The sequence below is a fragment of the Ambystoma mexicanum genome, chromosome 9, assembly GCF_040938575.1.
Source record: "Ambystoma mexicanum isolate Mex_15411 chromosome 9, UKY_AmexF1_1, whole genome shotgun sequence".
Lineage (NCBI taxonomy): Eukaryota > Metazoa > Chordata > Amphibia > Caudata > Ambystomatidae > Ambystoma > Ambystoma mexicanum.
This window is the reverse complement of record NC_090931.1, coordinates 1,058,473,319-1,058,488,293: the sequence shown is the minus strand read 5'-3', so window position 1 is coordinate 1,058,488,293 and position 14,975 is coordinate 1,058,473,319.

Here is a 14,975-nt window from a genome sequence, read left to right as displayed (position 1 = left end):
CAGGCCTAGTATGGTAGTCGCCTGTCTGTTTCCATTTCCTTCCCCCTCTCTGCCTCCCTTCCTTATCTATGTCTTAGCTCTTGCACTATCTGAAATGTCGTCAGGCCGAGTACGATAGTTAATTTCACATCCTTACTGTTCATGGCCTGTAAGAATGTCGTTGTGTTTTCCCTTGTTCCCTCCCTTGCCTTGAAGCGCTTTGAAACACATTGTGCATAGGCGCTATATAAATAAACTATCACATCATATCATATCAAATGCAGTCAAACATTAAAGCTGCTGGTTTCAAAAAGGCTTCCCTAGCCTCTCTGCCTCAGAAAAATTCAATGCATACTTCAGCCCCCTTTATACAGATGAGACCGAACATTTAACAACGTTGTGTGTTCTTTTACATCTGGAGAGGTGGCTGGTGTGCACACTTGCTCTTTCTTTGGCAGAGAGGCAATGGAAGCCTTTCCTTGAAACTAGTGGTGTTAATGTATGAAAGGAGTGTGTATATGTATTATGTAATGTGTGTGTGACTCGAAGGGGTGATTTCACTAAACATGCCATTTTACTGGGCATCTATAATAAAGTAGGCATGACGTGTTATTACGTGGCTAGACTGGCATTTTGATACAGCCAGTCTAGCCATTTCTTTCTGTGGCTCTACTGTATATGTATTATGTAATATGTGTGTGACTCAAATGATGATTTCGCTAAACATGCCATTTTACTGGGAATCTTTTGTAAAGTAAGAATGAAAAGTGTTATTACGTGTCGACTGGCCCCAATTATCAGAGACCTACAAATAGTCCACAGCACAAGGGAACCAAGTTCCCTATAGTGCATTATGTTATACTTGGAAGAAACGTGTCAAGGCCGCCTGGGAAGGGGGTGAGGCTTACACGCCCTTATTAAGTCCCTCAACCCTCCCTAAGCCCTTCCAATGCCACATCCCCTGGAACACAGATATGTTATTGGTCGGGCTAAATTTGCTAATCTTGGGAGGGGCTGGGATTTTTAAAGGGCTGTGTAATGAATCAGGGAATGTCCTCACTTCTTTCCCTGGGGGGGCCTTCACCCATGTGGACAGGGGACGGCAGCTGCTACCTGATCCTGACCCTGGGGGCGGCTATATGAGGAAGGACCAGATGGGGGGAGCTGACTCTCAGGGGGATAACATGGCATCGTCCGGTGAAGGCCCATAACCCCCTTTCCATTTTAGGGATGCTCCCTCTGTACCCCAAACTTTTATGGCTTATTGTAAATGTTCCCTTCCATTATTCACAAAGCCTGCTAAAGACCTCTTCCAGTATCATGTAAAAAGAAAACCTAGCAAAGTACATTTTCATTCATATAAAAATACGGAGAGGAGGAGGCTGAAGGGAGTAATGCAGATCCACAATGCTGAGAACTGTAGAATGCGCTCTAGTAGTTGCGAGAGCTTGACAGGTGCCGGGAGATTTAGAAGGCGGAACCTGAATGAGCAGAGGAGAAGCTACTTGGGTGAACCGCGTTTGTTCGAGGATGAGGGAGGGACTTGTGAGCCGCTGCAGAGAAGCCTGTGGAGCCAACAGCCTCAAGGCAGAAGGAGGAAGGCTACAGCAACCAGTGTGCTCTGTTGGGACCACGTCAGAGACAGATGGCAAGTCGGGTCGGCGGTCGTGGGAACCAGAAAACAGCGCCTTAGATTCAGGAACATGGAGAGACTCTTGAATACCAGGGGAGCCGCATACGTGGAGCCAGGTAAGAGATGACAGTGGACCCACAAACTCGAGGTGGAGAACGAAGATGCTCGCCTGGTTTATTGCAAGGAACCTAAGGAGTGCTTCAGAAAGCTGGTGAGTCCTGGAGAGTAAAGGAGGGACACAAGGACACTTCAGCAACAATACCAAAGAATGCTAATTGAGAATTGAATGAAAGAGAATCATTTTTGGGAAGCAAAGTCCAAGAGAGGTCAAGGGGGGGGAGAAACCTTCTCACCTCTTGAACTTTTGCAAAGCTGTACATCATTTTTGTGAAGCAAAGCCTGAGAGGTCAAGGTGGGGTGGAGAAAAAACCCCTCACCTCATGAACATTTGCAAAGCTGTAACAGTTACAAGTTTTATTTATATTATTGTTCATTTGTAAGGTGCTTATACATCAAGAAATTGTGTTTCAAAGCGCCCACAGGGCAGACAGGGAGGGAACATGTGAACAAGAGGCCAATAGAATAAAACTGATGAACAAGAAAGAGAGTCATACTAGGCCCTGTGAGCATTTCGGAGCATGCAAGTGCGGAGAGAGAAGGGACAAGGAAGGGGGGTAAGTGCTATGAGTTCCACAGAGGGAAGTGCCAGGGAGTCAGTTGCAAGCAACAGTTGAATGCCTAGCAGAGATCACTTGGTGAAGAGTGATCACATGCCAATACAATAAGTGCAGACCTGTGAGACAACATGGCCAGTGGGTGCCCAAAGGCAAGTGCTGGGAGAGGGCGGAAGGCTGAAGGCAATTGGGCGAAAGGCCAGGACCCAGAAGAACACATAAGGGCCAAAGCCACCAATCTCAACGACTGTGGGGTTTAGCATGGTAGGGAGAGTGGGAATGAGGAGGTGAAGAGGAAATTCTTGAGGAGCTTCCTGTATTTGAGGTGATCTTGCTCAAGACGGCGAGGAAGACGGAGGGTGCTCCAGAGGAGGGAGCCAGCAAGGAAAGAGATCAGCCACCAGCGTGCTGCTTAGAGAAGGGCTTGACATGCAGAGACTTGGAGCCGGAGGAGGGTAAAGTTCTGAAGAGAGAGTATTTGGTGAGAGCTAGTTGTAGATAGCGTGGTCCTCGGCCCCAGACAGCCTTATGGATGATGCAGAGGGATTTGAATGTGATCCTTGCAGTAACTGGGAGCCAGTGGAGGGATTTCGGGGCTGGAGAGATATGGTCCCTGGGCTTGAGGCCAAGGATAAGTCTTGCAGCCCTATTCTGGATAAACTGGAGGAGGCAGAGAGAGGAAGAGGGTAGATTAAGGAAGAGGCTGTTGCAGTAGTCCAGCCTAGAGAGTACCAGCGCTCTAGTGACTTTGAGCTTCTGTGGAAAAGTGAGGACAGGAAGGATACCTCTGAAGAGGTGTAGTTGAAAATGAGCCTTCTAGGCAAGGACCGGGATGTGAGGGAGGAAAGAGAGAGAGGAGCCAAAGATGACTCCAAGGTTTCTAGCTTTAGGTGAAGGAAAGGGTGGAGAGCCCATTGAGGGTGGCCAGATTGAAGGGGGAAAGAGGGAGCAGGAGTCCCAATAGGAAGGATCTCAGTCTTGCTGGCATTGAGGCAGATATTTTTGGAGGCACACCAGGACTTGGTAGCAGATAAGCAGTCAGGGATGGTAGAGGAAGTGGGGAGAGGATCAGAGGGAAGTGTGAAGGAGAGTTGGGTGTCATCTGCATAACACTGGAAGTGAAAGGAGAAAGTAGAAATAAGATGAGAAAGCAGAGCGAGATAGACGTTAAAGAGCCAGGGTGGAAGGTTGGATCCCTGGGGAATGCCACATGTGGGGATAGAGGTGGGAGAGGAGAAAGAGCCCAGCATAACCTGGGAGGGGCGGTCAGTGAGGAAGGAGGTCAGCCAGTCCAGTACCCGCTCTGAGATACCAGGGGTATCATGAAGCCGTTTTATGAGGATGGAGTGGTTGACTATATCAAATGCAGAGGAGAGATCAAGTAGAATGAGAATAAGGCGACTCTTAGTGTCAAGAGATGTAAGCAGTTCTTCACAGGTGTTCAGAAGAGAGCAGATTCCATGCCTCTGGATGCTCAGAATCCAGAATGATGGTCATGTAGGCAACCAACAAGCTCAGCATGCTGGGTCAGTTGGGTGAAGACCATCTTCTCCAGCTGTTTCCCAAGGAAGGGGGTGATAGAGATGGGGTGCTAGTTAGCCGAACACAAGGGGTCTGCTGAGGGCTTTTTAAGGAGGGGGCACACAAAAGAGTGCTCAAGGGAAGAGGGTGATTGCAGAAATCAGCAAGTGCCGGGGCAAGGAAGCCGATGTTGTCCTTAATAGTTCTGGAAGAACAGGGGAAGACTTGTTTGGAGGAGACCTTCATAGAGTGGACATCCCTAGTGACCTCATCCGATGTGATAAGAGAGAAGGAGGAGAGAGAGGCTGAGGGATGATGGGAGGGCCAGGGTGGCAGGAGGATGAGAGGTGGGGGGAAGAAGGAGTGCTCAGGATATCCTAAGTGAGGTGTGTGGCCAATGCAGTGCAGAGGGAAGAGGCTTGGTGGAGACTGCAGAAGGATTGGCTAGTTCCTTGCAGATTTTAAAGAGTTCACTTATGTTGGATGCTCCAGAGACGCGAGCCTGGATGTGGGCTCTCTTCTTGGAACAAATAGAGAGACGATGTTTCCTTTGGAGAAGGCGACAGGCCAGTTTGTCAGAAGATGAGTTTGAGGTCTGCTACTTCCATTCCGCAGCTCTGCCTTTGTGCTTCAAGGCTTCTAGATCAGAGTCGTACCAAGTGTTACGCTTGTTGGCATATTTCAGGCGGATCCTCATGACTGGGGCAAGAATGTTGAGAATGTTGGTGATGGTGAGATGGAGGTTGCTGAGAGCAGAGTCAGAGTCTGCAGTGGGAAGAGCTGGGGGATGAAGGTGGATGCGAAGGCAGCAACGGACACTCGTTTCATCGGGTGGATGTCCTTGAATGAGGTTGGCAGAGCTGGGGAAGGTGCAACCAGAGGGCCGAGAGGACCCAGGTGAGAGGAGAGGAAGGAGTGGGGTGACCAGGAGAGCGGTGTGGCATGTGGGGTGGAGAGCAAAAGATCAGTGTAGATAAAGGTATCGAGAGTGTGTCCAGCCGAATAGGTGGGACCACAGGAGAGAATGGAGAGGGAGAGAGAGGTGCAGAGGTCATGGAAGAGAGTGGACGCCATGTTTGAGGAGTCAAGGTGGATGTTGAAGTCACCCAGTAGAAGGAGTTTAGAGGCGTTTGGGATCTGTATCCAAGGGAGCAAAGCCAGAGAGAGGTCATGGGGTGAAAAGAAAACCCCCACCTAGTGAACCTTTGCAAAGCTGTAGCAGGTAAGAGTCTGGGACCCGAGACCAAAGGGCACAAAGCCTGAGAGAGATTAAGGGGAGAGAAAGAAAACCTCACATTGTGAGCCTTTTCAAATGCATAAGTCTTCAAGTGTGTGTAAAGTGCAGCACCGTAAAAAACCTGGCAGGAGAGTATACCAGGCAAGCACAAGTCTTCAAGTGCACATTAGAGGCCCTGGGATGGGAGTATACCAGGCAGGCGTACATCTGCAAGTCTATAACAGGCAAGCACAAGTCTGCAAGTGCACGTCAAAAGCCCTGGCAGGAGAGTATACCAGGCAAGTTTAATTCCGCAAGTGTGTGTAAAGTGCAAAACATTAAAAGCCCTGGCAGGAGAGTACACCAGGCAAGCATACGTCTGCAAGTGTGTGTAAAGTGCAACAAAATATAAGCTCTGGCAGGAGAGTCTACCAGGCAAACCCAAGTCGACAAGTGTGTGTAAGATGAAACACATTAAAAGCCCTGGCAGGAAAATATAACAGGCCAAAGCTCAAGTTTGCAAATTGTAGAAAACAAGCCATCCAAAGACGTACTGGCACAGGAGTGCACCGGGTGAAAACCTAAAACAGAGAGTAAGTAGAGATTGCAGTGCATAAGAACCTTGCAGGGGAATACACCAGGTATTATGTATAGTTGGAACTGATATCTGGAACACATAGTGTTTTGGTTATTTACTAAGAAACCCCTAAGGAAGTTGTATGCTTTATGGAGTTGTGCAAAATCCTGAACAGCAACATGGGGAAAGGAGCCATCCCCTGGAACATTGAGCCTTATCCATTGGGAACTTTGTGTTGGCATAACTTTATATTTCCTTTGAACCTGAACATTTGTGCCACTTTCAAGAATAAAGAGGGCAAGAAAAGGATTTTGGTCACAGGAAGGTTTTGATTTGGACATCTTCTAGTTGTGTTTGAGATAGGGAACTACCTCTTAGAAGTAGGGACAGTAAGGCATTTTTCCAAACTCTTATAATTTAATAAAAGTCGATAACCACAAATATGACTTCTTTGTGTCTGTGTCTCATTCCTGGCTCCTCACAGTAGTGTGTGGGTTGTGTAGTGTGGGTTAGTTGGGTGAGGACAGGAGATGGAGGATGATGTCTGAGAGACCAGAGCAGGAAAGTGCAGAAGGAGTGTGGAGGTTATTGGAGAGGAGAGTCTGTGGAGCCATTGTGTGTGAGAGTAAGGTGTGAGTGCGGTAGGAGTAGAGCAGGAGTAGGGGAGATAGTAGTGGTATTGGGGGTAGTAGTGTAGTGGTAGGAGGAGAGAGGGGCAGTGGTAGTTGAAAGTTGGTGGCTGTAGGAGTAGCGGAGTAATAGTGAGAGGGAAATGTAGTTGTAGTAGTAAGAAGTAGTAAATGTAGCAGCCGTCAACAGTAGAATAGAGAGAAGAGGCAGTAAAGTAGTAGAAGTAGTGGGGTGATAGAGGTAGTAGAAAGGCAGTAGTAGTGAAAAGTGGTAGTGGAGTAAGGGTAGTTGTAAGAGCAGTGAGGTAGTAATGGAGAGGTAGTAGTTGCAAGGAGGCAGAGTAGCAGGGAGGAGGGAGGAGAAAATGATAGCAGAGAGAGTAGCAGAGTGGTAGCTGGAAGTGGTGATAGAGGTGAGAGAAGGAGTCAAGCAGAGAAGGAATATCAAAGGGTGGAGGTAGGAAGGCAGAGTTTAACAGCGCAAGGGCAGTATATTCATGGGAAGAAGAATATTTTGGGACACAGTAATGGAGATGGCCAGTGAGAACGTGCGATTGTGGCAAATCGGTGTTACTGTCTGGAAGGAGGCACCTATACCACCCTTGAATACTAAGTAGGGCTAGGAGAGGGAAAGTTAGAAGGCCCCTAGGAAGGAAGGCAGCCATTGTCTCAGGAAGAACACCATTAGCCCTAGAAAAAACAAGAGTTAGTAGGTGTCTCGACTCAGTGAAACTAACACCTGTTATGGACACCTGGGCTACGGAGGAGGGAAAGTACGGGTGAGTTGAGTTAGAGAGGGATGGCCCTAGTGCCAAAACCTCCCCAAGAATCCAGTAGGCCCTAAAGACTATTAATAAGAATCAACAGCCAGTCTCCCTGTATTGATAAAATAAAGAAGCTTGAACTGACAGACAGCATCAGAGTGATCATTTGTGGTAGACCCTGTCACATGTTGTGTTAGAAATTTGATAGACTAGACCCAGATATAGAGATCGCTCACAGTCTTCCAGAAATGAGATCCAGAGTTGGCAGATCTTACAACCCCTGTTGGAACGGGCACACGTACCAACCAGAATGGCCCCTTGGGGAATATCATATGGGATTCAAAGTCTGTATACCTACTGGATCCCAGGGAACAACATGATGGTAGTGGAGATGGACTTCTGGCTGCAGATGCTCAAAACCTTTGTAGGCTATTTCTTCCAGCACATCAGACACAACCACAATATGAGTTGTATGCAGTGGTTGGCTGAAACCAACATTCCCGCAACATCAGGGCTCTCATGGTCAATTTGTCAGCAAAATCCTTACAACTGCAGAGAGGGCACGTTTTCGGTCAACTCTGCATCAGCACAGTTTGGAAAACAAATTCCATTCCAGAACAACTTGATTTGACGCAGAATCGAGAGTTACCCCCATGGTTGACATCCCAGACCCAGTGTCGTTCCCCAGCCTGAGTCCAGGAAACTAGTGCAGGTCGAGCAGGCTTCACCCAGGGATATATTGTCGTAGAGGAGGATCAGCGAGGACTCCCCTTTGGTGCCTATGGACGCAACTGAACACCACAGAAGGATGTACCAGGTGGGCGGAAGAATCAAGCCAGGCCAGAAGAGGTATCCCACGGGAACCTATGTAGAGGGAATAATGTATTGCCACCAGAAGATGGCTATGAGAGCAGCCGGGACTCTGGGCTTTATGGAAGGACTCGTCCCAAAGAGGCACCAACGATGACAGATATGAGACATCCTGCTGGCCAGAAACTTTCTCAGATGAGGATGAGGAAGGACCCTCCAAAGATGACATAGGCAAGTTGCCAGGGACAGGAGACTGGAGAGGAATACTGCAAATCAAGGGTGGAGGTATCAGACAGGGCCTGCCCGGAACACCTTCCCGGTGCCAGCATGTGCGTGGGCACACCCCCTTCAAACCCTGCCTTACCTGGATAAGTTGGTGGCTGAGCTATGGCAGACCAGGCCGCAAGGGCAGCAGACCTGCAACAGAGAGCAGCTGAGAGCGAGGTGCCGGAGGAAAAGCGGATGGCGCCAGGGCGCAACCGCAATGAAGAGGCGGCCACGCCGGGGCTGTCAGCTGACCGCTGTGTGATGTGGAAGGAGGCATCATTCTGATTTCTTTATTGCATTTCAATATTACGGCTTTACTTTTTAATTTGACTACTGTGTACAATTGCCTTCGAGCGCCAAGAAGCCTCCTTGAGGCACAGGAGTACTACTTCAAATAAATAACCAACATACCAAGATACATAGCGAACATGCACAATGTGAGGACGCAGTCACACCAGCGCCTGCCGCACAGATAGATGCACAGCCACACATTGCCAGGGTTAAACTTGTTCTGCTTTATTCGTGCCCTTGGTGCGTTTACATCAACTGCGGTCAGCTGACCGTTCCTTGCGCGTCACTGCGTCACCTCAGGTGATCGCGGGCGCCGCTACACACTACATTCTAAAAACACACATTACAATTTAAGCCATAGCCCTAATACACACATTAAATTACATTTGCATTCAAATGTACATCCACACTTACACAAGTACTGTCTCACAAAAACCTCCACTTTCATTACCATCGTCATACTTCATTTCGTACCAAACAATAACTGACATTCACATGCTAAGTACAAAAAAGCACACATACAACAACAATATACAAAAAGAACCGAGTAACACTTAAAAACATAAACTACAATTCAAAATAAAAAACGGAGTTAAAGCTGCAGCAATGTAGGTTTTATTTTTCGTGCAGTGTTTAATGATAATTTGAACAGTAATGTTAACTTCCCATGTGGGGGTTTAGAACATGTTCACATATGGGCGCCATTGTTTTTCATGGATGAAAATGTAGAAAGGTGCAAATGACAGCCCTCAGGGATGGAAAGTTTCCCCCGACCATACGGAGGGTTAAAGGGCAAACCTAGAGGGGTGGAAGATGGCAAAAACATGAACAAACAGTCACTTTTTTTCAGGGCATGTGGATATGGCCCACCAGCCCTGCAAATTCAAATGTCTGTGTTTTTGCCTTGTAGGGCTCCCAGAGAGATGGAACAAGGCAAGAAAAAAGAAACAACAGTCTTTATCTATGTTTGTGGGCTTCCAGCCGGGTCCATGTTATGAAGACATGTTCATGGACTACTGGTAGCCTGAGGACCTGCAACGGGGGTGAGGGGAGTATGTGCCAACCCACAGTTCATGCCTACTGGCCACTTCAGCAGTCTAGTTACCACTGCCATGACCAGTTCTCACTTAAGGTTGCTTGGAGGGCTCATGGCATAGCCAAAGGTGCACCCTAGGCAAAGTGACCACTCTCCATCACTGCAAAAAAGGGCCAATGTCCCGATCCTGGCAGCTTGGAGGCCCTGGTGAAAGTCATGCCCCAGACAAAGCGATGGCTAGAAGTTATTCCAGTGGCCAGAGTGTGGGGGGGCCCAGTCCATTGTTGAAGGCTAGGGCACGGGCCAGGTGATCAATGGCCATCTCTGCAGACCATGGAAGTGCCCACAACAGGTGACTTGGGGGATCCGTGGCATGGCTGAAGGCAAACCAACTACTTCCTATGGGTGGGGGCTATGCTAGTTCCCACTATGGTTTCCTGTTTGGGCTGAGCACTGGTCATGTCTGCGGGCATGACCATAGCACACTATGAGTTGTTAGGGGACCATTGCATCACTGAAGCCATACTTCAGCCAAATTAACCATTGGCCCAGTCTGAAGGACTTGAGTATATGGGGCCCACCGAAATGACCATGAGCACTGCGAAAGTCATGCACCAGGTAAGGTGGCACTGTCCATGGCCAGAGGCTATGCCGATGTCCACCAGGGGTTGTTTGAGAGACAGGGAAATACCCAAATGTATATAGGGATGTATGGGATTTATAAGGCACACACCAATCTGGGAAGCAATGGAGCGCTGTAGCTACTGGGCGCACCAAGGGGCTTGCGAGTGCAGTATGAAGAGCATTCCTGGCACAATGACCTCTGACCCTGACCACAGTTCATTGCCAAATGTCACTAAGGGTTGCTGGGGTGGCCCAGAGCACGACCAAAGGCAATACCACAGGCCAGGATGTGACCAATGGGGGTGTGGTGCGGGGCTCAGGCATGACCATCTATAATTTTCACAGGCCATGCTCACTGCCAACTAGAGATAATGTGGAGTGCCCTGGCATCATTGAAAGGCATGCCCTGGCCAAACTAACGACTGGCCATTGCCACAGGCCATGGTCAGATCCCACCATGGTAGGCATATGATGCCCTAGGCATGGCAGAGGATCATGCCCAGGCCCCTGCCCATGATGCCCCATATGGCAACACAAATGACAGCCACGCTTTGAACAGGACTTGACCAATGAGAACAAGTCAAGGAAATAGAAACATACCGAAAACTAGCCAGCGTAATTATAAATGTGTTCTTATGGCAAATGCAAATTAAAAAAAAACCCTAGGGAATCAGCATGAGAGACACCCCGAGCGGCGCAGGACAGAGGCCAAGTTATGACTGCTTTATGAACCATACACGATACAGAATGTCTTCTCATGCTTTGTTATTTCACCGAATTTCGATTTCTTTTTTTTAAAAAGCGGAACCCAGACAGCACACCCTTCAAACACTGAGAAGGTGGGAGACACAGAGAATGTCTGGGTGTATCTGTGTGAGAGAGAGGAAGAAAGAGGGAGGGAGAGAGAAAGAGAAAGAGGGAGAGCTAGAGAGAGAGCCAGAGAGAGAGAGAGAGAGAGAGAGAGAGAGAGAGACACACACACATTTCCAAATACCCTGTGTTTAAGACTATATAAACCAGCATTAGCCTTATTAGAAACATGTGTGTCAAAGTTTCGAAAATTATTTTATTCAGAAGGTCGGCTCAACATTCGTCTTGTATCTTAGTAACAGAGGTAAACACAGGTGGTTTGATGTGAGTCGAGCTGCTCTAGTGAATGCAGATTACAATAACCTTTGCTTTGTAAATCAGAGTCCTATGTACTTTGCACGTCATAGGTAGACTGCAGAAATACCTACACATCCCAGAGTATTTACTTTGGCCTTGGATCAACACAGTCTGCTGCCTTCCCACGTGGAGAGTTTGAGTAATTCCATGCATTCAGCTGCGGGAGCAGCATGGGGGAAGGAATTTCACGTTCGGATCTTGTGATGTTACAAATCTGCTGACATGCCATTGACAGGTTTATTTTCACGTTTGGTTAGAGTTGGAAGGAACATATGACGCATCACTGCTATTAGCAAGCCTTCTATTCCTGGCTGAAACTGACCGTCACTGTGGAGGGCCATGCTGGAACGGTGAAAGGACGAGTTACCCTGTTAGACTCGATGTTACTAAAATGCGTGGGCATATTTAACAAACCACAAACATCTGGACCGGATTTTTGGTTATGTTATTCTTTTTTTTGGAAGCACATTCATAGATCCTGACACTCTGCATGCATGTTAGTAGATAAGGCCACGTGCTGTATTATCAAACGTACGTGCCATGTATGAAACAGCACATTGGGCTCATTACAAGTTGGGTGGTGCAGGTAAAATGTGGTAGTATTACTGTATACTGCTGCATTACCGCACCACCCAACTATAACTTTGGCGGAAAGTAGGAGGATCCAACTTTCTGCCAAATTTTGGTGGAATTGCTGCCAAAAATCCCACATGGATTCCAGTGGACTCCAATTAATTCAGACTAAAACTGCCTACTGCCACCTCCAAGTGACGGTAACGGTAATACAGTTTGTTGGTATCTCGGCAGATTTACCGCCGAGAAACCACCAAACTTGTAGTGAGTCCCATTGGGCCACAGTGGGGCATTATAGAGGTCCCTTCTGTAATACCCAGTGCACATTTGCCCATGTTTCCTGGTACATGTTATATAGGAGATTTTACAGCATTTGCATGGGGGTGTGGCAAACTGAAAATGAGGGAACCCCTATTACCCATGGACATGTTTGTATTAGGATGGAGGCGTGACTAACCACCATGTGAAGCGAACGTACCTTGCAAGTCCTCCTGCTTGATCCGACAAGATATGCAGAAGACGGCATGCTTAATGAAATATAAATTGAGACAGACAACGCAAAGGCAATAGGGAGCAACCCGCTGTGCACCCAGATCCCTAGGGTGTCGAGTAGAAGGAGGTTTCGGACTATGCAGGATCTGCAAGCTGTGACAAGGTGGCGACGGGCTGCGAACACTAGCACTGAAAGCCCGGCTGGAGGAGAGACAGAGCTGCTGGTGTGAGTCCTTGCGCACAAGAGAGGACATGAAGACCCGGCTTGCCAGCGGGCGGAACGCTGAGCGAGAACAAGTTACGGCACAAGGACAGAGGTGGATCTGGCGTGGCAAGGTGCCCAGAGACAGAGTAAATGAGGAAATGGCAAGTGGGCAAGAGAAGAATTCCAGCACAGAAGAACGGACACCGGACTGACCGGAGCTGCAATGGCAGCTGTGGTGTTGAATGCAGAGGTAATGGAAGAGCGGGAGGACCAGGAACACAGAGGAGGAGCCCTGGAGCCGCAATCAGTCCCTCTGATCTGCTGAGGACCTGCACATCAGCACTAGTGGCTGTAAGGCACCTGAAGGGGAGAGAGGTGATCAAGCACACCAGTAGTAAACTAGGTGCTGAAGGGAACCCCAAAGGGAGTGGAACAAAGGAAATACCCCTGAACCTAGTCAAGTAGCATAAGGAGCCCCTCCCGTGATAAAAGTGATTACATAACTGTGGAACTGGAATAGGCACTGCAACTGCTGAGAGGGGGGAAGGTGGGAAGAAACAGAGGCCTCATAGAAGCAGGTCAACTGCAGCGAGCCTACAAAAAGTTAAATACAGGGGATAAAGCATGTGCAAGGCCCAACCTGGCAAGCCAAGAAGCCCAAGCAGAGACCCACAGTTCCAGGCACAATACAACAGAGGCCAAAGAGGCAGAAGGAGACCTCCACCCACGACAGACAGCACACCAAGAGGAAAGCAAACAGAGGGGAGCGCCAAAAACCCAGCTCACAGGCAAGAATGCAGCATGCACTGGGAACGAAGTAAAAGGAGGTTAAGCAAACAGAACACAGGAATCCCTCATGGTGACTAAGAACAACAAAGCTAAAAACAAGCATACTATTATGGAAGCCTTCCCTGAGGGATAAGATAGCCCTAACAAAGAAATAGCCACAGAGTAGGTCAAAGGCATGACGGACACAATTGACAAAGGCAATCAACAAATACTGGCCGCCTTATCAGCCCTTCAAACAACCGTCTAAGCCAGGATCAATGAAGTGAGGATAGATGGGGGGCTATTACGACAAGACGTGAGGACACTAGCTGAACGAACGGGACAGTTAGAAGCGCAAGTTAAGGACAACACCAAAGATATGGCACAAACAATGGCAGATGTTGGAATATTGCAACAGAGGGTAAAATTACTTGAAGGGCGAGCAGATGACGCCAAAGGCCGTTCACACAGGAAAAAACAATAGGATCCTGGGACTTTCTGAAGGTATGGAAGTGTCCGACCCCACCAACTACGTAGAAAACCTACTGCTGCAAGAACTAGGACCGGGGAACTGTACACAGGGATCCATGGTAGGGCGAGCGCACCTATCCCTGGTCAGGAAACCACCTCTGGGCGCTCCTCCCAGGACCGTTATCGCCAAAATATTAAACTACAAGGGCAGGGAAAAGATCCTAGCGTTCTCGAGGTCTGGGGGACCATACAAAGGGCCTCAGCTAAACTGGCAATTTACCCAGATTAAACCTTTCAAGTACAGAAAAAGAGAGCCCAATGTATTGCCACAAAGGAGAGATTGAGGAAAGCTGGACTTAAATACATGCTAATCTACCCGGCCAGGCTGAAGATACTACATAATGGCCGGGCTGTGTTCATCGACAACCCAACAGAAGCACGAGTGGATGGACAGCGCAAGAATACCAACACCGGGGAAGGATTGAGTACAGCAAATGCTAAACGTAGGCCTATGAACGAAGTAGGTTGAATTGCCTAATATCCATATAGAAGGAACATGTGCTGAATTAAGGAATCAGCAACTCAATTTGTCACAAAGCGGTCGAGAGACCTAGTCTAGGACATGCATAATGGCCACCAGACATGAATAGTGACCTGGAGCAGGATTGCAGGGGAAACAGTCTACTTGGTAGGAGAGTCACTTAGTACAAAAACTCTGCTACTACCCTGTTCAATTTAGAGAGGTACGCTAAGTACCTACCCGTTGAGCACCGAATACCTGGTCAGTAGACTGGGAGGGGAGGGAACGGAAGAGAGACAGCCCGAGTATGAGTGGCATAGCTGGCTAGTAAAGTTGGGGAATGTTTGGTTGGGAAGGGGTCTAGGGGGGTTTGTTTTAGGGAAGGGGAGAGAGCCGAAAAGAGTAATCCATAGTCCTGACACACTACGTGCTCCAAGTAGCAGAACACATTCGTGGAGGGGGAAACAATGGCATAGAACATTGAAACTAGCACATTTCTTTTTTAATTTATAGAGCATGCAAACAGCCTGGGGGCATCGAGGCGATGTTACAAGGAAATTACTTTGTTACGTGAGGCATACATCATACAAAACAGGGTGGAAGACATGTAGCAGACATTGTAGAAATATAGCATGCATATAGCTTCAGCAGAATGGGATCAGGTGAAAAGAAGTGTTTTGATGGCTTTGCAGAAGGCTAGGTGGGAGGTTTCCGTTCTTAGGTGTGGTGGAAGGGCATTCCATTGCAGGGCTGCAATC